Source organism: Astatotilapia calliptera, chromosome 2, assembly GCF_900246225.1.
Source record: "Astatotilapia calliptera chromosome 2, fAstCal1.2, whole genome shotgun sequence".
Taxonomy (NCBI): Eukaryota; Metazoa; Chordata; class Actinopteri; order Cichliformes; family Cichlidae; genus Astatotilapia; species Astatotilapia calliptera.
Window position 1 is genome coordinate 35,825,396 of NC_039303.1, and position 22,785 is coordinate 35,848,180.

The following is a 22,785-nucleotide window of genomic DNA, read 5'->3' on the forward strand; positions in this document are numbered from 1 at the left end:
ATAAAGCAGATTTTGCAGCAGACTCAAAAGCCCACGGGTGATTCTTTCATAAATGCATAAATGAGTGGCAAATTATTATGCACAGCACTCAATTTTGAAAGTGGAGCCACACAGACGTTCATCAGATGTGTCTCTTTTTCTAGCATTATTATTTCCTTTAGGACTGAATACAGGCTTATGCAGACGAGACAGCACGCCAGTTATTTCTGCTTGCGCTACATTTTTGCTCAATTCCATCAATGGTGAGTGTGGTTCTTCAGCTGACAATGGTAAGATTGACACACATCAGACGCACACATGCATGCACGCCAAATCTAGGTCAAAGATCCATTAAAATTTCAACAAAGTCCTGTGCTCTGCCATGGAGGTGCAATGAAAACAATTCAAATGAATTTTGAAAGCTCACATCGCTATGTTACACCTTCCATAGTGGCTACCACTACAAAGCTGGTCCACAGGTTGTCTATCCACATGCAAACACACACGGACGTGCACACACACACACACACACACACACACACGCATTTTCATCTTCCTCATGCCAAAATGAATTCTCTGCTATCCATATCATTAAAATTCAGAGAAAACAGCATTGTTCCCCCACCACTGCCATGTAAATACCAACAAAAAATAACAAAATAACTGAACAACTAAAGCTTCTTTCAATTCAAAGAGTTAAAAATGATTTGTAACACTGACATGTACGGTTATTTTGATTATTATTCATAGAAAAGAGTTTTAGTGAATATTAATATTAATTGGAGATTTACGAAAATAAACCAAAAAAGCTTCAGTCAAATAAGTAACTGTGATGTAGAAAGGCACTCAGATTCTTGGCCCCAGCCAAGGCCAATGCCCAACCTCTTAGAGTGATACCAATCGACACTAAAGTGTTTCCTTGCCTGTTTTAGAGAAATACTGCTGAAAGAAAAAAAAGCTTGTAATATCCTATAATATCCTTCACACAACTGCTGCTGTGACAATCAAATTAAAAATAAACTGAAAATGTAAATAATATGAACTTCTACTGAACAAGAAGCTCAGTCACTATGGCCACATGAAACAAACTTTTCTATCATAGCCACAGTTATCAATTATGAACAATGTCCATTACAATAAATCATGATTTGTGGAAAAGAGGAAAACATTTAAAAACAAATGAATTGTTATTGTTGAATGTTATACGAGTTAAAATAAAAATATCATATTTTTTATTAAGAATGAGAAATATAAAGGAGTTGACTAGCAGGCAAGACATCCAACTAAATGATTATTTGAAAACTTAAAACAACTAAAAGAAATTACACAACTGACTTCTAGCTAAATTTCCTGTGTACAAATTGATTTTGCAAAACCTTTTAGACTTCTAAGGGTTACAGAGAGGTATATCAAAGGTATCACTGATAGCATTACTGTTTACACAGGATGTTAGCTTAGATTCCACCGTGGGAGAGTAGCCCCAGTAAAAATCACACAATTTCCAGCATGGCAGGAGAATTATATCTGGTAGTGCAGTATAAAAGTTGATAAATTATCCTCAGTGGACTCCACTGATCACTGTGGAGTGAATCACTCAGAGATGAGGACTGAAGGCACAGACAGAGTGTTGCCCGACTGATATGAGTGTCCAAACTCCCTGGCCATCAGGGAATTCAAACAGCGAGAGAATTGGAGACCTACAAAGAGCATGAAAACACAAAAGCACACACAAAGAAAGTAACAGGCTTTTGTGGGATGTGGTGTACTGAACGTACGTTTGGAGACAGCTGTAAAAAAAAATAAAAATCTTTAAAATCGTTATTTTTTACTACTATATGTGCCCGCATGCCTTCATTTTTAGGACTACAATGTGCACTTGCATGGTTTATGTTTGCATGGATGCAGAATCAGAATTTTTCAGATTTGGAGAATTTCTTGATTTTCTTTTTTTAAAAAGAAAAGAAAAGAAACAACATGTGCAGAGGCATAATTCCCTGTCTAAGGATAATATACGTGTTCTTCTTCTTTATTATACATTTTTTATACTTTTTTCTTCCTTTTCAGGTCATGGCTTGGGTTATTCATAACAGCTATGACTGAAATTAAATGTTGCTTTATTTAATGGCGCCAAGGGCAATGACACCATATGTTTGCTGAAATGGGTAGCAGACAAAGCAGGTAGGAAAACACGATTTGACAAGTCAGTATATACAACATGAACATATCTCTGCTTTGCTTTTCACTTCTATCAAAATACTGAGGGGTGGGAGTGTACAGCCACCATTTAAAATGCACACAGGTTGACAGCTGTCTCATGCACATGTACAAAAATAATGACAAATTATTCTTGTTGTGATTTCGGTTGGCCATCAGTGGCTATCAAATTGTTTTCATTTGCTCACATTTGCTGACTGTGTATTTGTAGATTCTCCAGCTGACAGGTCATTCTGAAGAGATCGTACTGCAGCCATCGTGTGGCACATAGTTATTAAATCACTGTTAATTACAATACTATTCCGAGGAAATGAAAGCAGAAAAAAATAAAACAACATGAACGTGACACAGTTTGAATAATGACTCCCATTTCATTCTAAGTCGAGCACTCGACGATGACATTTGAAAAACAGTGTCAAATTCAGGAGCAATTCTCAGTGGGTGCTGTCAGAGCCTAATTAAACTACAGCATCTACTTTAGTCCCCCCCACTCTGCCCTGAAACAATCTGGATTCAGTCACTCTTTTCTGTATGACTGTGTCTTTCTCTCAGTATATGTGTACGTACACAAATATTTCTGTATGTACCAAAATAGGTTGCCCTGTCTTCATGCATGTTAGGCTTATATCAGCAGAAGAGATAAGAGGCATGGTATGGATGAGACATATTTTCCCTGAGTGCCATTTGCCCTGAGGAGAGGCTTGCCCACAGTGCGTAATCTCTGAGGGGATGTGTGTATGTGGGCCTATCAACCTTCAACGGAGCCAGAAATTCTCATACTTCCCCCTGCTGAGCCAGCAAGTTTCCCTGTTAAAGGAGTAATCCTCATGCATGCAGACAACTACATCTGCACATGCAGATGGGACCGACTCAATAACAGCAACATATCGATAACGTTACGTCTGAGGCTATAGTTTTGTAGCGCTTTTGTATTTATTACTCCATGTTTGCATGCCTCAAGTGTTAGACATCATCTTTCTGGCGAAGCAAAGCACTAAAATTATAAGTTTCAAAATGACAAACAAACATTGCAGGCTAAATGGACTGCTAGCATCCACCCACATGTACATGCAGATGCACACATACACATAGACAGGCACAAATCAAAGCAAAGCAACCTAAAACGTAACAATTACTTCCAATATTTGTTTGAAAGCTTTAGTCACATTCTGTTACAAGGCCCAAAAATGCTAAAAACAAAATTTGAAGTGAAACAGGATTAAAACATGTCCTTGTCTTCGTCTGTTTGCGCCTCACTTTCATGCCACTTTCGCTCCTTTTTCTCATTCTTTTCATGTTGTAATTGGCTTTCTCATAAAGTGAAGGTCATCAATGCTGTGCTTTCACTGGTGGCCTCTGCGTCTGATTCGGAGTGGCACAGTCCTAATTACCACAAAAGAACACCTCCATGTTGACCCATGATAGCTTCTCATAGCATGTGGCTATGTTTATCCACACACATATACGGGCGCACGCACATGCACATGGATCTGAGATGAAAAGATCACCGCAAACAACATGAAATGTTCTCAGCCCACACAGTTAGCTGGCGTCCGCCCATTATATGTCACGATGACAGTATAACTAAAACAATCTTTATTAACAGCACAACAATTTGCCTCGGTTTTAATTGGGAAAGTGAACAGGTACTGGCAGTGCATCAGATAGGAGGACTCGATGCTTATTTCAAGTGGTCTGATATGAATTCCAGGGGGTCCCCTCAATGGCTTTGTTGTGCTTATTAGTCGTCTGAACAGATAACAGATTGCATCTTAATTGGAAATCCCACCAGTAGCTTTCGTAACAATATTGTAAAATGATCCACACCTTTCGGTTTGATTTTCTGATTACTGATTTGCTCACAGTAACAGGTTGCAAGTGTCAAGGTTTTAGTAAAATTGAGCAAACAATCGCAATAGCCTGATAGTTTGGGGCTTTATTTTGAGAAATTAGAAATTGCACGTAATGTTTATATAAAATAAAGAATAAATCAGTTGTTAGAGTAGTCGTGTGCAAAGTGTGATACACGACTCAATGCAGAAATGCTCAAAGGCAGATATCCATCATGCTGCTTATATTTTCTCTCACAAACATTCTCTGGGCAACATTATCGCATCTTTGCGCCACTGAATCAAACATGTTGTGTTATTGATAGTACAGTGTTTATTCAACGCTTTACACATTTGATCATTAGTTATTATTAATCTCTCGCTCTCTTCCACAGCTCGTCTTTTGTCACGTCTCCCTCCCCTCACCCACAACAGATGGCCCCGCCCCTCCCTGAGCCTTTTTCTGCCGGAGGTTTCTTCCTGTTAAACTGAAGTTTTTCTTTCCCACTGTCGCCAAGTCCTTGCTCATAGAGGGTTGTTGAAGTTTTCTCTGTATTATTATAGGGTCTTTAACTTAAAATATAATGCACCTTTTGAGATTCAGTGTTATATTGAATAATAGATGCATCAATATATTGGCCCGTATCAGCCATGTTAACTGATTATGGCGCATTGCTAAAAGACATATTTCCAAGGTCTGAGGCTGATGTCATAGCAAATTTTGTGAGGAAAAAAAGAGACCCTGCATTGACACATTAACATTAGTAAGTCTTTTTTGTTTAAGCTCCAAACATCAGCAATGGACTCAAAGAAACAGTGTTAGTTTGGCTGTACCATTATTTCACCGCGCACTGTTTTCACTGACTACTAAATAATGCAGGCCGAGTGCAATTTCTATTTCAATCCTACATTTAATGTACCTGAACAAATATGCAAGTTATCTTTAGATGCAAACAATTCTCCATGCAAAATTAACCTTCACATATTGTGTGTGAGCTTCAGCAAATCCAGTGAAATACACCCACACTCATCATAGCTCTACTCATTATTTGCATTTCGCCTCTCTCGAAGGCAAAAAGGAAAGGTGTACTTCACTCTTTACATTATAGGACTGCAAGCTTGACAAACAATATACATGTTCAGAAAACTAATGCCTTTAAGATTCTGATCAGGATGCAAGAGAAACCAAGTGCATATTGTGCATCTTCCTGGACAGTCAATAATGACTTGCCAAGGAAAGACAAGCAAGGACAAGAAAAGCCTGAGGTAGTTGCCTTTTTCCTCTCCGCCTCTCTACTGGTCAGGCTTTAGACATTCAACCAAGCAGCCTAATTAACCCATTTAACCAATCCGCACCAATTTTATCTTAAGTTAAAAACGCACAATCAACTGTGCAGCAAATCACAAATTTGTCCACTCATGAAAGTGCAGCTGACCATTATCTATGGGAACATTTATAGAACCTTGATAAGCATTGCTGTATACAGACTTTCCTCTCATAAGTGAGCTGTTATTTCTGTTAAGTCCTCCCACCTGATAACTGTAACTGTTAATATTTTAGCACAAAGCCTTGGTTTGCTCTCTTCCGTTTTTGCGCTGTGAAATTTACTGCATCTGGCTGTTAATACAAACTCAACACTTCCTGTAACTGCTTCAGATTTAAAGCCCTCTAGTTCATCATACAAAGTTTTGGAGGAATACCAAATGCTACAGCAGAAGGGGGAAAAAGGACAACAAAGCAAAGTGGATCAGAATGCATGAATCAAACATAACCGTGTCCAAGTTGGAGCATTCACATTGGGATGGCATTAGTGGAATGCTAACCTTTTTGTTCTCCAGTGTTTTGTTATAAGGCCACCACCGTGTCAGTTTAAACTGTTGTGTAAAACAAACAGCTAGTGGAAATATTCTCTGTTCTTGGGAGATTACAGTTTTCCAAGGATGTCAAAATTTAATTTCCTTTTTTTTTCCTGTCTATGTTTTTTTTATTTTAAGCCATACCAAACGTGGGACACGCTAGATACAATGTCATTTGATAACTGATAATCACATAGACATCTTGATGCATTCTCAATCATCCAGGTAAGTAAATCTCCAAAAGCTGATTCTGTTCATCTGGACGTAGCGTTTTCAGTTTTTTTTTCGTTTCTTGAAAACGCTACGTCCAGATGAACAGAATCAGCTTTTGGAGACTCACATACACACTGCAGTGTATCAACATGTTGCAGCGTTAAAGAGCGAATGACCTGCACCTAAATACCACACATGTGCTTTTTTTTTTAGTTTTTATAATGGTAAATGAATTGTTGAATGAACACTTTAAAATATATTTAACCTGAATTAACATTACTGTATGCCTCATAACATAAGATGACAACAGTCATTAACCATAGAACTGCACTTGTTTTACATACATAATGCAAGTTACTTAACATGAGCTCTTCACATTATCATTTTTATTATGATAAAGTCAAAGCTAAACACCACTTAATTTGTTGACATGTGTAAATATTGTTTGCATACGTCTCAGACTCATGAGACCCATTAATTTTAATTAAATCTCCTTAAACAACATTTCAAACTAATTAGTAAGTCCACAATGGTTTTGCGATTGCTTCAAGATACTATCCTTTTTTGTCTCTCTTTTTTTAAAATCAGGCCAATTATACCGTATACAGTGACACGTGTGTAGGCTCGTTACATGTCTGCCTGACTGCGAGGAGACTATCTGAGGAAATAAAATGTTCCATACTGAGATAATGAATCTAATTAAGCCATAAAACGGTGTTCCAGTTGTTTCTGATAACATAGTTTTCTTACCCTAACTCTGTGTATCACATAACCTTTCAACATTTCAAATCTCAAACACTACATTTTAAGGAACAGTTTGGCCTTTCCTTCAGCTCACTGTTTTTCTAAGCTGTCTCCACATATATTGCAAAGGAGTGAACATTCCTCGGCCTAATTTTATCTTCTCGGTGATATTCAAGACTGAACTTGTAGTCTTGCAGGCACAAGCTCCTGAGAGGAAAGGTTCAACTCAACTTGACACAAACCCTGATCAGATTAAAAAACAGATTGACCGTGGTATTGAAAACCCTTCCTCCTATTGGAAATGAAACATCGGAAAGTTAATGTTATAGAAACCTCTCGCTGTGTGATCTGATTAAATCTTGATGTCAGGTCTGTGTTCCATAGGTTTATATATATATATATATATATGATATTTTTAAAAGCTCCAATGAGACTATAGAGAATGTGCACTTCTCACCATGAACCACAGATTCAAACCTCAGAGAGGTTTTAGCTATTGGCCTGTATCACAGTGCCCCCAACTGGTAGAAGGAAACTGATAACTGCAAGTGGAATGGTGACAGGCAAAAATCATTTCAATCAAAACACTCACTGTGGTATGCAAGTACCATACGACAAAGGTACTTAAGCTAAAAAGGAAGATCAGAATGCAGTGCTTATGGTTTTCTGTAGCACACAGTGATTTTTATCCAGTTTGAAAACAATTACATTTTTGGGATTTTAACCAAAAAAAACCTCCCAGTACTTAGATTAAAAGTAAGAAAGGGAGAAAATCATTTTGTAAATAAAGAGTTAAAAAATACTAACCTAACGAGACTGAAATCAGTATCAGATTAAGTAAAAAAAAATATACTGAATGCTTTTCCATTTAATACAATAAGACCAAAACAGATTGACTGATTGAGTTTATATTCATTATTATGTTCATGGCTATTTGCCATATCTACTCAGAGTCGTGTATGACTCCAGTAACCTGTTATATGACAAGTTTAATAATATAAATTAATTAAATACTGTTAAATCGAAAATTTACCAATAACACTAAAACTATTCTACCAAATATTTATTAGGTATAACTTTCTAGAAACATAAACTTGCTTGACTTTGTAGTTTAATTCCATCATAACGATCTTAATCATAATGAGGGAAAAAGGATTTCTGGATGTGAAGCAAACTCCATAATGAAATGTATGTACTTCTAATACGCATTTTCCAGCATGTTTATACTTTGAACATAATAACCAACACCTTGAAACTTTTTTTCTGTTTGCAGGGCTAAATAAACATCAACTACCCCTATGTGCATATTTAAGCTCTTTTAGCAGATAAATGACAAGTTCACATGTTGCGTGGGACACACTGCGCGTGCTAACTGCGTCTAACACCAGATAACATGAATATTTTTTCTCCAGGTTTGACAGCTTGTTAAGTAATGATTGTTGGAAGGTAGCAATACACCCCTGACCTGTCAGCTTTGATTAGTGATTAAAAGCTTAAGAGACCTTGAATTACAGCACTGCTAGCAAAGAGCTATTCGGGTTTTCTGGTGAGAATGTGTTACAATAATTGGGACTTATTTTTTTCTGTGCTAAAGGACAATGACATCAAGCCACATTCAGCAGAGAAAATTTCAGACATGACTAAACGAGTGTTTATTGTTGGTTTGACAGCATGTTTTTCCTAATTACAACAGACAACACAATGATAGAAGCACAGGACGCCTGTCAAGGCCACTGTGGGTATCCTCTGGTGTGTGTTTCATGTCCCTTGTGCCATATGGTAGACAAAATAGGCCACACATCTCCATACATTTACTTTTGATCCACTGAATACCACTGCTGTCAATCTCAGACACTACTTAACCTTTTAAAAATCCCAGTTTTTCCAGACACATGTCAGTAAACTCAACAAAATATCAAAGTAATAGGGGAGTAATGTTTCCTTCCACAGCTAAATCCTGGTCTAATACAGTTGACGAAAGTGTGGTGATGTATACACAAATGCTCCACTGAGATAGGTTATCATTTTCAGCAGCAATAACAGCCTGCACCGGTGTAGTTATCACATCCCTTTCCCTTTATCATCACTTTCATCTCAAGTAATGTCACTCCTTTAAACATCTCTTTCACATGTTCACCATTTACATCTCCATTTGCTGTTCAGGTGCTTACTGCTTCCACACATCTTCAAGTGAAAGTGGTTAATAAAACAATGGCATCTCTTACTATTCCCTCGACTCTTCCCTGGACACAGAACCATGCTTAGAGCACGTTTATTTCTTAAGCATACACAAGTTTGGGTGCAAAACTCATTTAGAGTAAAAAAGGTGCAAACCCCATGAAGGATCTGGGAGCGCTCAGGAAGAACGCTCCGAAATATCGGCTTTAAAATGAGGATTTACATTTAAATTTAGTATGAAGAGATATGAAGAAAAACCGCTCCGCAATTAATGCAATCCCACAGCTACAAACGTATGGTAAGAGGGAGATTAGGTTCAGGGCACCTAAAAAAAATTAAAAATAAACTGTTAAGAGCATCATCTAGATCTGTCGTCACTAGCATCTGCTTAACCAGTAGTCCCAGATACATTCAATTTACATAATGATGTTAAAGTTAAAATGATCACGAATGCTCCCAACTATCTTGCAATTAAACCCTTTTTTTAAAAACATTTTTCTTTCACAGACACTAAAATTAAGAGAAAAACTCTAATTCCAGACCTGTCATTTTCCGTGAGCCTGGCGTTCCAATGCTAATATTATCTTAGCATAAAGACAAGATGGAAGATGGAGAGTGCTTCTGCTGAGTGAAGGCTATTTAGGTCTCTCAATCAGCACTCGCTTGGGATATTGTGCAGTTAATGTCTAAAAGTGGTTTACTCATCATCATTATCATCACTGGAATTCTTGTGTAGTCCAAGATGAGTTGTGTCATCTTGACGAGATTAAGAAAATGACGATGTTTTTACTGCACTGCATATCTGTGTAATAACCAATATCAATTTTAAAAAAAACGCCATTTTTCCGCTTACCTTTAAAGCTGCTAAAGCATCTAAACCAGCAGAAATGCCATTAGTGAAAACAATGTGCCGGGAGTTTCTTTGACAATGAAATGTCAGCGGAGTCTGTTGTAGCTCACATGCCGGTATCAGCGCCCACCTGTGTCTAAGTATGTATCAGAACACCCTGGGGGTGAATGCATCGGATTCTACAAGGTACCACCACGTTCGAAGCACAATTGTGCACTGGCTGCTCTGCTGTGGGGCCCTGGTACTTCTCTAATAATCTACCCAGCATGTGTTTATCTTTGTTGGACCAGGTTGTGTGGAGGAGGCGGTCGGGAAAAGGAAGGCAGACAGAATCCTGCCAGCCTGCATGTGAGGAGCCCGCAAATCCAGAGGGACTGCTGGCTTTGTGTGACTGTGTGCTCACGTGTATGTGTGTATGTCTGAGAGACAGAAATGGCAGCAATACAGCCAACATGAGTTATGGTCTGACACACATACGCACGCACACAGACACACACAAAACATTTAATTGCCAAAAAAAAAAAGTCTCTCCCGAGCTCCATTGTGTCTAATGTGTTCAACGTTAATCTTACCCTTTAGGGACATTTGTTGTTGTGTTAATTACACACCACCAGGAGCCCTCATTAACACACATACAAATATGCACACGCACTAGCACACACACAAACACACTATGTATACAATTTAGGTGGAGCAAGTAGAAGCTTAGACTAAATACGGCAGTCCAATATGTGTGAAGCAAAGCTAATGAAGCATTTACAGGGAAAGGGGTCATCGGAGATTTGCCTAAGGTCAAACAGTCTCCTGCACCTTTAATGAACAAATTCAGCCTCAGATGTAGAGAGGGACTTATGGGTGGGCCAGGGTGCCCTGCTTAGTCATCCACTACACCACTAGCTCATCACATCCTGCACGTGCCTTTGCTTCCACCGGTGTGCAAGCTTTGGCTAAAGCCAGTAGAGGAAGGCAAACTGGAGTCCTCAAAAACAAACAATTAACCCCAGAGTATTTTTGCTGCCCCTGTTCTCTGCCTGCCATCAGCGCTCATTACAGTCAGTGCAGCGATTAAACTAGAAATGCCGCCTTGCGATTGTTCGCCTCTGGCGACCACTAAAAGTTGCACTTTACACCCATGACTGTCCAGATAATTTTTAGTCAACACTTTGAAGGAATTTAATAAACATATTAAAGCTGATTTTTTTGTTGTTGTTCAATAACACCGATTCCTAACAGAATGCAAAGCTGATGCAATGACAGTCGACTCTGATTTAAATATAAATGCTGCTGTAAAATTCTTTATAGGCACCACATATAATCTATACAACAGCAGTGAATTTTACTTTCATTACTAGAAACCCAAATATATAAAAGGTCTCGCCTTATTATCTCATCATGGTAGACATTTGGGTGAAATGTTTTCATAATTAGCATATAAATTATTGAGTTATGGGTAAATTGTGTTTTGTGGAGTCACAATGACCTTGATCTTTAGCCATTTAAATGAAATCGGTTCATCCTCGAGTTCCCATGTCTATCGAAAATCCCACTGTGGGCTCCTGGTACGTCTCGTTTACAAGAATTATATGGATGTGAGGTCGCAGTGACCTTTATCAAAGTTCATCCTCGAGTACAAATGAACAGTTGAACCAAATTTGAAGAAATTCCTCAAGGGACCCTCACAAGAATGGGGCAAGACTCTTAAAAAAGAGGGAGAAAAAACTCTGCTTGTCTAACTCACATTAAACTAATCTGGTAAGTACATAAGGAGAGTGTTGTGAAGCAAATTGTTTTTCTCTTTCATAGAGGGTGAAATACCCATTTTAGGGGCAGAATAATGGGCCACAAGGTGACTGGTATGTGCTTGTCTTCATATCGCATTCACCTAACAGTGGGACTTAATTACATTGGAGGGGAGGGCTTCACATATTCAATTATAGGTAGTCAATTACAGACACAGCTGTAGCAGATTTATAAAAGATATACATTTGCTTGGGAGAAATTGGCACTGATCGCTTGGGGCAGATAGCTGATAGATGAAAGGAATACGCCTTAGGAGAATTATATGTCCACTGGCACCAATCTACATGGGGATGAGTGTAAATGAACAACTGTGCAGTAAGGTTTCTTGCACAGTAATGCAGTGCAGTCCTGCATAATCGAATACATATGGCAAATTTTTTGAACCCATCTGAGGGATGGCTAGGAAACTGTCCCAACACTTTCAAGGTATAAAGGAGACATTAAACTCAGCGATACAGAGCATTAGTCGCAAAGTGCAAGTAAGAGGTAATAGGAGGTACGCTGACATTTCTGTATTCAACATGTTAGGTTAACAGAAAAGATTATAATAAGAATTCAAATCATAGTAACAAGATGTGAAGAACGCAGAAGTGTAGACTGACTGGCTGGAAACCTTTTCATTGCTTTTCTTAGAGCTCCATTTCAGCACAGCTGAACTTTAATAAAACAGCAATATATAGTAATATTCATGTTTGCAGCAGACATGAAATATCCAATGCATTTTGCTGCCTCGTGTGATTATAATTAAAATCAAGGTGTATCAATCCTCTTAGGTTAATTTGTCTTACACAGTACGTCTGTGGTGTCTTTCCATCCTGGGGATGCTTGCGGCCTCAGAAAGGTTAATAAGCTGCTTTACCTCAGACTGAGCTGGATTGGAGGGGAGTTGGAAAGGTGATAAAAAAAAGGCCAAGAGAGCAGAAACAACTTAATGCAAATCCATGCAGTCAAAGTAATCTGCCACATCTTTAAAACCACCAGCTCTGCTACTTAATAGTCTCCAACTACAACTGGACCTCTACTTTCCACGCAGCAAAACATTTAAACGTGGCCTTGACATCAGTCGGTCCTCATCCCGCGATGAAAAACGGAGGTCAGAGGTCTGGGAAGAATTTGGAAATGATGAAACACTCACTGAAATCCAATGTTTATTAGCATGCCCACCCACTGTGGACTGAGTCAGTTCAACGGGGCCTTATTTGCATGAAAGTCTCAGTAAACAACATTCCCAAAACACCCTGGTATTATCTGTACAAATATGTAAACAGTGCAGAATTGCTAATACTCATTTTGAATCTTAGTTAAAATGTGCTTGATTGCTGCAGCGTTACAGCTGGTTTCAGTGTGCTCACGTAAAGTGTAAAAGCAAACTGTCTCTGTCCTGAACTGCTTCCTTCAACATCTGTAGGTGGAGCAAAACTGCAATAAGGGTGAAACACTACCAAAAGACACACAGATTAACATGGCTGAAGTATGAGAATAGCCTCACAGCAGGAACAGAAACCTTCTGACTCTGTGAATCAAGTGTTTGCTTACAGAGACAAACGCCTGCACCAAAGGCAAAAAACAAGCACACTGAAATAATGGTTGATGCTGAACATCATTGCTCAGTCTTCTGCACATTTATCACATTCCAGCTTTAGCTTTTTCTGCATTTTCAAACTGTGTTTAATGAAACACGGTCAAAAAGAGGGAACAAAGGAGGAGATAATCTATAAAAATGGCGGTTTAGAGAAAAACATGATTCCCATTCAATGATTCTGCACTGCATCTATAATCTCATCTGCCATTAATAGTAACTATGTGGCTTGTTTGACACTTTCAATCATTATTTCAAAATTCATCTTTTTTTATAAGAAGGCGTCAAGGGCACAAGAGTAATAAATAAAAAATTAAAACATGTTTGGACCATATGCTTGTTAGATGAGCAAATTAATAACAAGGACTAGGTGTAACAAAAAAAGGAGAAGAAAACTTAATAAATTAAAGAAAACGTTTTAAAGTTTTCTTCTCCTTTTTTTGTTACACCTACTGAGAGAGTCAACTTTTAGGGACAGAGGGAGGAAACTTTGCCAAAGAGAGCCGAGTCTAAACCTAATGCTGTGATGGAAAACAGACAGAGACAAACATTCACACAGAAAATGAAACACAGAAATTTGTATGCTATGGATATAGTGGCAAGACAATGATAAGCGGAAAAAGAAGCAAGATACCGTCTTTAAGTTCAAGCGAGATGACAGGTTGAGAAAGATGGTGAGGAGCACATAAAGGGATGGAGTGGGAGGACGGAGAAGTACAAACAAGAAAGGTAAAATAAATAAAAGAAAGGCTAAAAGCAAAGGCTAACTGTACCAATAAGTGTCTCCTGAAGGGAAACTGAGACAAGTTTAAAGGAGAGTTTATGTGACTGGTGTGGAGAGGTGGTGCTCAATCTTTACAAGGCCAGAGAAAACACTCAACCTTTTCACTGAGCTGGATAAACAAAAGTGTCTTAACATTAATTTGTGCACACAGTACTGGAAAACATCCTTCCTGTCTGTCATTGACACAGGGCTTTTGATGGTCTTCATCAAAAACTTAAAAAGTGCAGGCTCCTTTGCTTGTTGTAGAGTCTGTATTGATCCTGAATGCTAAAATGAAGTTACTTCAGTAATGAAAAATTCAAGACAACTATATCATACAAGATATTACATTAGCATATTCTGAAAATGGTTGTCTGGGACTAAAGCATCATTAGTCAGGATGTCTTACTGGTTTTTGACAGCAACATATTTTAACTAACTGCTGCATCTGACAAAGCTCAATTCCATATTTACGTAACAAAAAAGTTTTATTCCAGCAGTGCCAAGTTTGATATAGTTCCTCTAAGTGTCGCCGCTTTTAGTGTTTTGTTTTGTTTTTCGTTTTTCAGGTGACTTTGGATCACAATCTGTAATCACGACGGTCTGTCTGCTTTATTCTCTCTTTCGCTTACCTCAACCTCTTCTATCTGTGCAGAAATTTACCGCACTCTGGCATGAGAAGTCATGATTGTTTATATTCAAGGAGGCACCATCTTGAACACGCAGGCCTCTGATTGTTTACTATCCTGCTTGTGACATCACGCTTGCTCTCTTCCCCCCGGCGATGCTCCGTCTCGTCTCTGTACCGTTCCAACCAGATTGGCTGTGGGAGTGTCACAGCCTGGCCCTCTTGTAGTCACAAAGCAATTCCACCAAAGAGGTTCACAGACAAATGAAACTTAATGCCATGTAACAAACTCGGCAGGCTAGTCTGCACTGTCAGGCGTTGTGTTAGCTAGCGGAGAAACAGAGGTTTGTCTGCACCTTTTGATCTTTATCTACATGAAAATCAAGACGGAGGTAGATCCACAGTGCGTTCAGACAGGTCAGAGTTAGACATGTGTACTAGCGCTCAGTCAGTATATAAATATATTAATCATATAAATATCACCCATGCAGCATGCAGACAAGCCACTTCACTTCATTATCAACGCTAATGAAAGCAACACTTAAGGCAAAACTTTAAAAACTTTTGAATTTCACTCAATGAAGCGCACACAGCGAGCAGTGAGCCCACATTACGGATTCCTTATAAAACTCACAGCTCTAGCACTCGTACTTCTGAGCTGGATTAGATATGCGCTCCATATTCTTCTGTTTGGGATCATGGGCGTGAGTTAATGAGGCTCCACCGGGGTTGTTCATGTGAAAAGCTCCGGCGACAGTGCTGACATTGTCATCTTTTTAAAGGCAAGTCCCATTGTTAATAAGAATCCTATCACTCAATTAGGAAGGCGTGCAGACATGAGATTTACTGGACGAAACACGAGGGAGACGCACAAACACATACAGCAACTTCAGATACTCTTCCATTTGTTTAAAACTAAATGCCCCTTTCACTCTATTAGATGCTACATTAGAATAGATTAAAATTTTCTGACATGTTTGGGAAGCATGGTTGTTATTATGCATTACACACCCGCAAACACCATGTAAGGGTAACTGTGAGGGAGAGTGGCCAAGATATTCACAGCCACAATAGTGGAGACGGCAAAACAAATGGAACTTTAACATTTAACTAAGGAGCTGTATTTATAACTGACAAATACAAGACGTCATTCAACATTTCTCTCATGTATTTATAGACTTTATGTCTCGCAATTTTCACTCTAGAAATATAGCTCGACAAAACAAGCTTAGTTTGCCATCAAAAGGGAAAAGACGCTTGTGCGCTAAAAGCTACTTTGGCTCCTCCCTTGTCACAAGGGTACTGAGAAAATAAAGAAAAAGCTCAATAAAGGGGAATACTTAAAAATGTTGATGAGAAGATAAAGGCAAATTGATGGAAAATATATACCTCTTAAGGTCCGTGGAGAATAAAAAGATTAGAACGATAACAAGAAAGATTGACATATCCCAAATTTCCGTTAGCTGAGATTATCCGAGGGAGCGAGCATGAAGAAAAAGAAATAAAATATTTAGATGCATAGGGGATATTTATTTTTCAAGAGACAGCTTTTTGATGAACATTACAGTCTACCTGAAGGCACATAAAAGTTAGCTGGATGTAGACTTGGGAGGCTGTAAGCGGCAGGTATCAAAGAAAGCTAATATTCAGAGGGCTAAAGTTAAAGTGCACCATGATAGCCAGAATGGCTCTCATCTGAGAAGAGAAGATTAAAATCAGTGGGACATCACAGCAAGGCAATATGAAGTGGGAATGAGAGGAAATTTCTCTCTCGCTGACTCACTCTCTTACAAAGATGCACACACATAATATAGTCTCCTACAATAAACCAATTACTAGTCATTAATATTTAAGGGCCTAATTTCCATTCATATGTAATATATTAAAAATGTGCAGGGATGAGCAAAGAAAACGGCTGACCCACAGATATCCGCAGTGAGCTCGCTGCCCCAAACAGAGAGAAATGAACATCGGGGTGTTTTGTGTTTTATTGAGACAAATGTCCCCTGCCTGCACCAGCAATTAATGGCCTTCCCATAAAATGTGGAAAATTGCACAATTTGAGGCGTTTCTTTTCCAAAACAGCCTCGTTTCAAGTAATAATGGACATTTAATCTGGAATGCATGATTGAGTGATTGAAATGTGAGGAAAGGTCTCGGGTAATCAAAACAATTCACCCAAAAGGGAAGTATCTCTCCACTCAGACACCGATGACAATTTACAAAATGAGTATGTGGTAAAATGCCAATTGAGATCTTGTTTGTGAGAGACTGGAGCTGTTAAACAATGAGGCTGAGAGTGAGAGTGGGTGTCTTTTTACCAGGCTGGCCCCGGCTCCAGATGGACACCATCATGTCCAAAGAGATGATTTCAGAAGAAAGCGGAGAAAGACGAGATAAGAAAGAAGAAAGAACGAGATTTCTGGAGAAGAAAAGCACAGGATAAGGACACAGAGAAAGCTGTCTTGGCGAACGGTCCCTCCTCTCAATTAACACAATCGGAAATAAACAGCCGTGTACTCCAGGGAAGCATGGCAAACCATCAAGCTTGACTCCCAAACACTTTGACATAGAAGATATCAAAAGCTAATCATTGCACAAACGCTATCAATTCAAGGCAGACTGTCCCACAGTGGGCGACAATGTCTTCACTTGAGCTTAAACTCATTAGATTAAGGTCCTTATTACATTGTGTGTAGCTGAAAAGGAAGAGCTTCAGCAATAGCCTAGGGATGTGTTTTTTGAAAGAGCAACAAGCTTTTTCAAGGTTTTTATCACCGAGACATATTGTTAGTAAATGAATACCGCTTAACGGGATTAAAATAATTTCCGTAGCACTTGTTGCAACATTTGCTGCTATGTTTTGTGAGCCAAAACGTCTGTTAAGTATAGTGAAGAAGCACTACAGGGGCTACTGGTCAGCAACAGTTTTCTTGTCTAAGAGGCTGCCGAGTGTCTGGTGAGGTGGCCGATCATGCGTGAGTGTGTTTGATCCGGTGGCCAGGTCAGCCCTGATGTTAACAGAGTTATTAGGGGACTTATTAGGAAGAGTCAGAGAGCCAGCTAAACCCCCCACTGATTCCATCATTACTGCCGTTGTGGCTGGGCCATTACCGCCCTGCTGCTGGGGCTTTGTAGCAGGGATTGAGAATCAGCTGGTGTGCACACCACATTGGCTCAGTAGGGGAGAGCATGTGTGAGGGGCAGAGCTGTGGGGATGGAGGTAAAGCAAAAATGGGTGTCAAAGTGGGGAAAACTCTTGAAGGATTTGATCTAATTTATTGTTATGAGGGGCAGGATGACTGCAGCCATCACTTGTAGTCAGGTTTAAGCCAAGTTCAGTGCTGACCTTTACACTGAAACTTCAATATGTGTACCTTAGATAGATCCCTAACACCGCTTTTTCTTTGTGTGTGTTTGATTTTGTTTCCTTTTTAAATTTACAAATAATTCCCGAACAACAAAAGGATGTGCGCCGCCTGTCACTCTATGATAGCTCGGATAGGCTTTATATATATTCCTCTCTGCAACTTATATATGACACATAAGGAACATACAGTCCATGTCGGGATTTCAGTTGTTGTTGAGTAATCTCCTTTCTTTCTCTGTGTTGTTTCTGCTGAGAAGCCCCCCCAGACATCACCATTACAAACTGGCACATGCCCTTTGTCCATCACCAATTGATGAGGGCAATGGAGGAAACATTTTGGAATAAAGGGGGTGTGAAGTTTGCCAACATCAATCTTGTTTCAAATTGAACCGCAAAGTTCCAGCTGAATGAATTGCCTTTCAAATGCAGGAGGCCATGGCTACACGCATTCAATCCCAGAGTGAATCTGTTTTGATCCCAAGAGCCGTACAAAGGCGCAACACACTGATTGATAAAGCGAACTGAGGGGAGATGAGAGTAAAAGAAAAAAAGAGAGCCAAGTCAATGGGGAAGAGTGTAAAGGGGAAAAGCCGATACAGCCAAGTAAAGGCAGAGAAGATCGAATAAGACAAAAGACAAATAGCAAAAGGGTAAAAAACTATCTGAATGCAAAATAAGATAATTCTACAATTGAGTCCAAGTTGTTCTACAGAGACCAAGTGTTGTATCATACACAATTACTTGGGTGGTTTTAATAGAACACCGAGATTTCTATGATAACACATTTGTTCAGCTCTTTGTGGGGTGGAAACAATTGTCTGATCACAAACTGCAAAATGGTGTCAAAGGTGAAGACGATGGCACGACATCAGTGTCCACAGTTGTAACACATTTTCAACATGCTGCATCCTTCCAAGAGCAAAACAGAATAAAGCACAGCTAGGCTGAAACAATCGGGCTGAATGCTCTTCCCTTTATAGAAGCCACAGAAGCATATTCCACTCAGAGATGGGCGTAATCTGATTACTTTTTTCAAGTAACGAGTAAAGTAAGGGATTACTATTGCAAAAACGGTAATGAGATTACAGTTACTTTCCCGTAGGAACGCTGCGTTACTGCGTTACTAAAACCGTGATTTTTTTGCGAGAATGTAAGCGAGTGCGACGTTAGTGACAACAGCTGTGTGCAGATCAACAATGGATCACATATCGAGTGCAGAGAGAGTATGAGCGTGCAGCGTTTAAAGCGTGGAAGTACTGACCTTACTTTGAGTTTGATTCCATAAAAAGTGACAAAAACATTAGTGTCCGCTGTGCGTGGGAAGAAAACTTCTTTTTACAGCGAAAAAACCCCTAAACTTCCGAGCAAGCACCGAGTAGCTACGACGTAATGGGAAACTCACAGAGAAACTCGCGGATTCTTCCACTGACCGCGGCACACCTGCACCAGGGTAACCCTCCGCCTACCCTGCTCCTGCTTTACAGGTGAAAATAGAGCAAAAGGACCGCTGAGTCTGACTTTATTTATTTTCTGCTGTGTTTTACTTGCATCTATTTGAAAGACTGAGTGTAAACACAAAAAATATTTTATTTTATGTGCTGGAATGTGCAGAAAATAGGTTTAAATGTTAAACTAATTTCTTCCAGTCAGAGAATGTTGCATATAATTAAATTTTTGCTTGATGCATAAAGTTAAAAGATTAAAACTAATAAAACAAGTTTTAAAAACATGCTTTTCCATTTGATTACATTTTGTATGATGGATTATGCAGAAAAAGTAGAATTGGGCTAAAAGATCTATCACTTTATCACCTATTCAGGTTGTAAATCGGGTTTTTAAAAAGTAACTAAGTAACTAAGTAATTAATTACTTTTGAAAATAAGTAATCAGTAAAGTAACGGGATAACTTTTTGGGGGAAGTAATCAGTAATTAGTTACTGATTACTTTTTTCAAGTAACTTGACCAACACTGATTCCACTTACAGCAAAAATATGAATTAACACCAAGTCGTTCAATAAATAAACTTTGGATGAAACAGCTGGATTGTGTTGCTGTACAGCCTTAAACCGTTACATTTGTGTACGTTTGATTGACGATGGCTTGAGTTAAAGTTTTCTTTCTTTTTCTTTTTTTCTTGGAGGGGGCATGATTCATTTGAAGGTCTTTTTCTCTATTTATGCTGTATTTATTCTTTGTAATCATACAAAGTTACTGAAACTTGTAACCACAACAATGCATCACTGGAGAGCACTGATTTAACAGGTGCTGTATATTTACATGTATATTTTGGCTGCTGTTAGATTCCCTCATGTTTGATTTTTACACCGTATGCCTTTCAGGATGCAGCCCCAACCGGCATTATTCAAAGCATTAGAATAACTATCTAAAATCCTTCTTTTGCATAACTACATCCTGGTTTAATCGTGACCACATCCATTTAATGGGCTGGTTAAATGGAACTGCTATATTTTCAATATGTGCAATACAACTTTTTTATGTTATTCAACATCCAAAGGCGGAAAAAGAAATGTTAAGTATGACTTAGTCAGTTAAGACCCAGAGTAGTGACTTATGTTTTAAGTTTTCAATCAAGTTGAAAAAACATATTATAATAAATGACAAAGAAAAAATAGCCACTTTAAAAGACTGAAGCCAGGCTTGAAATCCCTCCTGATTATCATTTCCTTTTCTTGGTAAAACTCATTAAACAGTAAGACTCATAAAAGCAGCAGGGGAGATGACAGTCTAGCATTCTCAGTTGTTTTAGAGGCCTCTGAGCGCAATAAGCATCTGAAAATTGGGGGCTGTTAAAGTGATTCTTTTTTTTCTTTTACTGCCAAAGTGTTGTTCTTCAACAATGCAAGTAACAAGCAAGAATCCCAAGAAACGTGGAGATAACAGAAGCCTTTTTTGCACCATTTTCTGAGGGCAGCTCTGCAGGGAAGGCATTTACACCTGCTTGCCTCATCTTTCACGATACACTAGGCCCCCAAAGTGTGCTTGACTTATAAATATCCACATCTTGTGGCAAAGATGGAGGGACCACAAAAAAGCAAAGAAAAAACAACAAGTGTGTGTGTGTGTGTTATTTAAAAAACAAAACAAAAACAGGGATATTGTCTGGGCAATATCCCAGACAAATGAAGTCGGTTTTCACTAGTGACTTGTTTGTCAAATCAGCACAAAGGATTTATGGTCCGTAGCTACAATGAGAGGTTACACTGAGAGTACGAGACCTCAGAAATTAATCTTGCTAGTGCTGGTCACGACACCTGAAACTCCCCCCACCCCCAAAACTCCTTTAAACTTCACCATTCTCAGTTAAACAACTGGACTTGAGATAGACGAAAACTTTACACCAATATAGGTCAAACTTATTCTTTTTTAAGATAAAATATTTCATTTTTAAGCACGCTTATCCTCAGATTGAACTGAATGAAGCATGAAACATGGAGAAGAGGAAAACAAATGAATTACTATCTCATTTTAGTAAAATCCTATCTAGCACCTTTTCTGCAATACGATCTACATCAAAGCCCTTCGCATTGACTTTCAACTTCACTGTAGGGAAGGGAGGGGGGGGTGGAAGATATACAACATTAAACAGCATTTTTCATTCATGAGCAAATCATGTTCTGTTTCAACAATAGAGGAAAAAGAGCTGATTCAGTGAAGCCGCTGCAGGGGTAATTGATAGGGATCCAGCAAAGGTAACTCCCGGGGGAAATGCTGGATCATGAATTCCTACCCTGCCAGCGGGAACAAGGACTATCTATAGACGTTTTTTTTAATCCCCAGTGGGCGAGAAAGTGGCTTTAATAAAGAATTTAAAAGGACATTTAAAGCTGAATTAAAGCCATGTGTCTGTGAAACCAAAAAAAGGTTAAGTTCTAATTTATTATAAGAATCAATGGGAAACATTTTTTACTGCACTCTCCAAGCGTAGCGCTGATTTACACTTAATATGAACACTTTCTTCCTCAATAACAACTCATTAATCTAATAAACGAAAAAGTAAATAACTGTTAACTGCAAAAAAAAAAAAGGGTTTCACTTCAATTACTTGAACAGCGTTAAAGAGTACATGTTAAAAATTATAGCGCCTGGCAGATATCCCTTCGTGAAAGATGAGAAGGGAGTGGCATGACTGCTAGGCCTATCCCTGTCACTTCATTAAGCTTTGCAATAACTGTTCTTTGCAGCCCACATTCTCCTTCCATCTGTATTATGCTGGTAAATCACCTTGCGGCAGCCAAGGGAAAATTGCTATTTATTTCGCAGTACAAAAAAGAGACGACTCTCGTTTGTAGACCTGGAGGCTATGAGAAAGACGGAGCAAGAAGCTGCTGCCAGGCTGACTAGTGTCCAAACAGATGGTGGGTATAAGAGAAAAGTTGGAGGATTCTGTATAGTTATGTCCACACATGCTGACAGAGCTCCGATTTGACTGTTCTGCGCTTGACAGGACTCTGACTTCTCCCCTCCCACTGTTGCTCGAATTAGAGGGGTGTGCTGCACACACATAAATACACAAACACACATGCACACGCTCGCTGTCAAAGAAGTGGAAAACACTCAAATTGTCATGGGAGGAATACATCAAGTGCCTTCACACACATATACACACACATATTCTTCCATATAAAAACAAACTTGCGCTGCACTGCTTGTGTTGTTCATCAGCAAGTTAGGTAGCCTGGTTGTGTATCTGAGAAACAAACTGGCCGGGACAAGTAAATTCCCAGAGCTTCTTTCACCAAAGCCTTCACGTCTTCCCTGA

At 39.0% G+C, this 22,785-nt stretch overlaps 1 protein-coding gene across 4 annotated transcripts in view; it reads right to left on the minus strand.

Moving 5' to 3' along the window:
- Positions 1-22,785, minus strand: part of diaph2 (diaphanous-related formin 2) — a 356,357-nt gene that overhangs the window by 190,054 nt on the left and 143,518 nt on the right. The gene's annotated exons all lie outside the window — the stretch shown is intronic.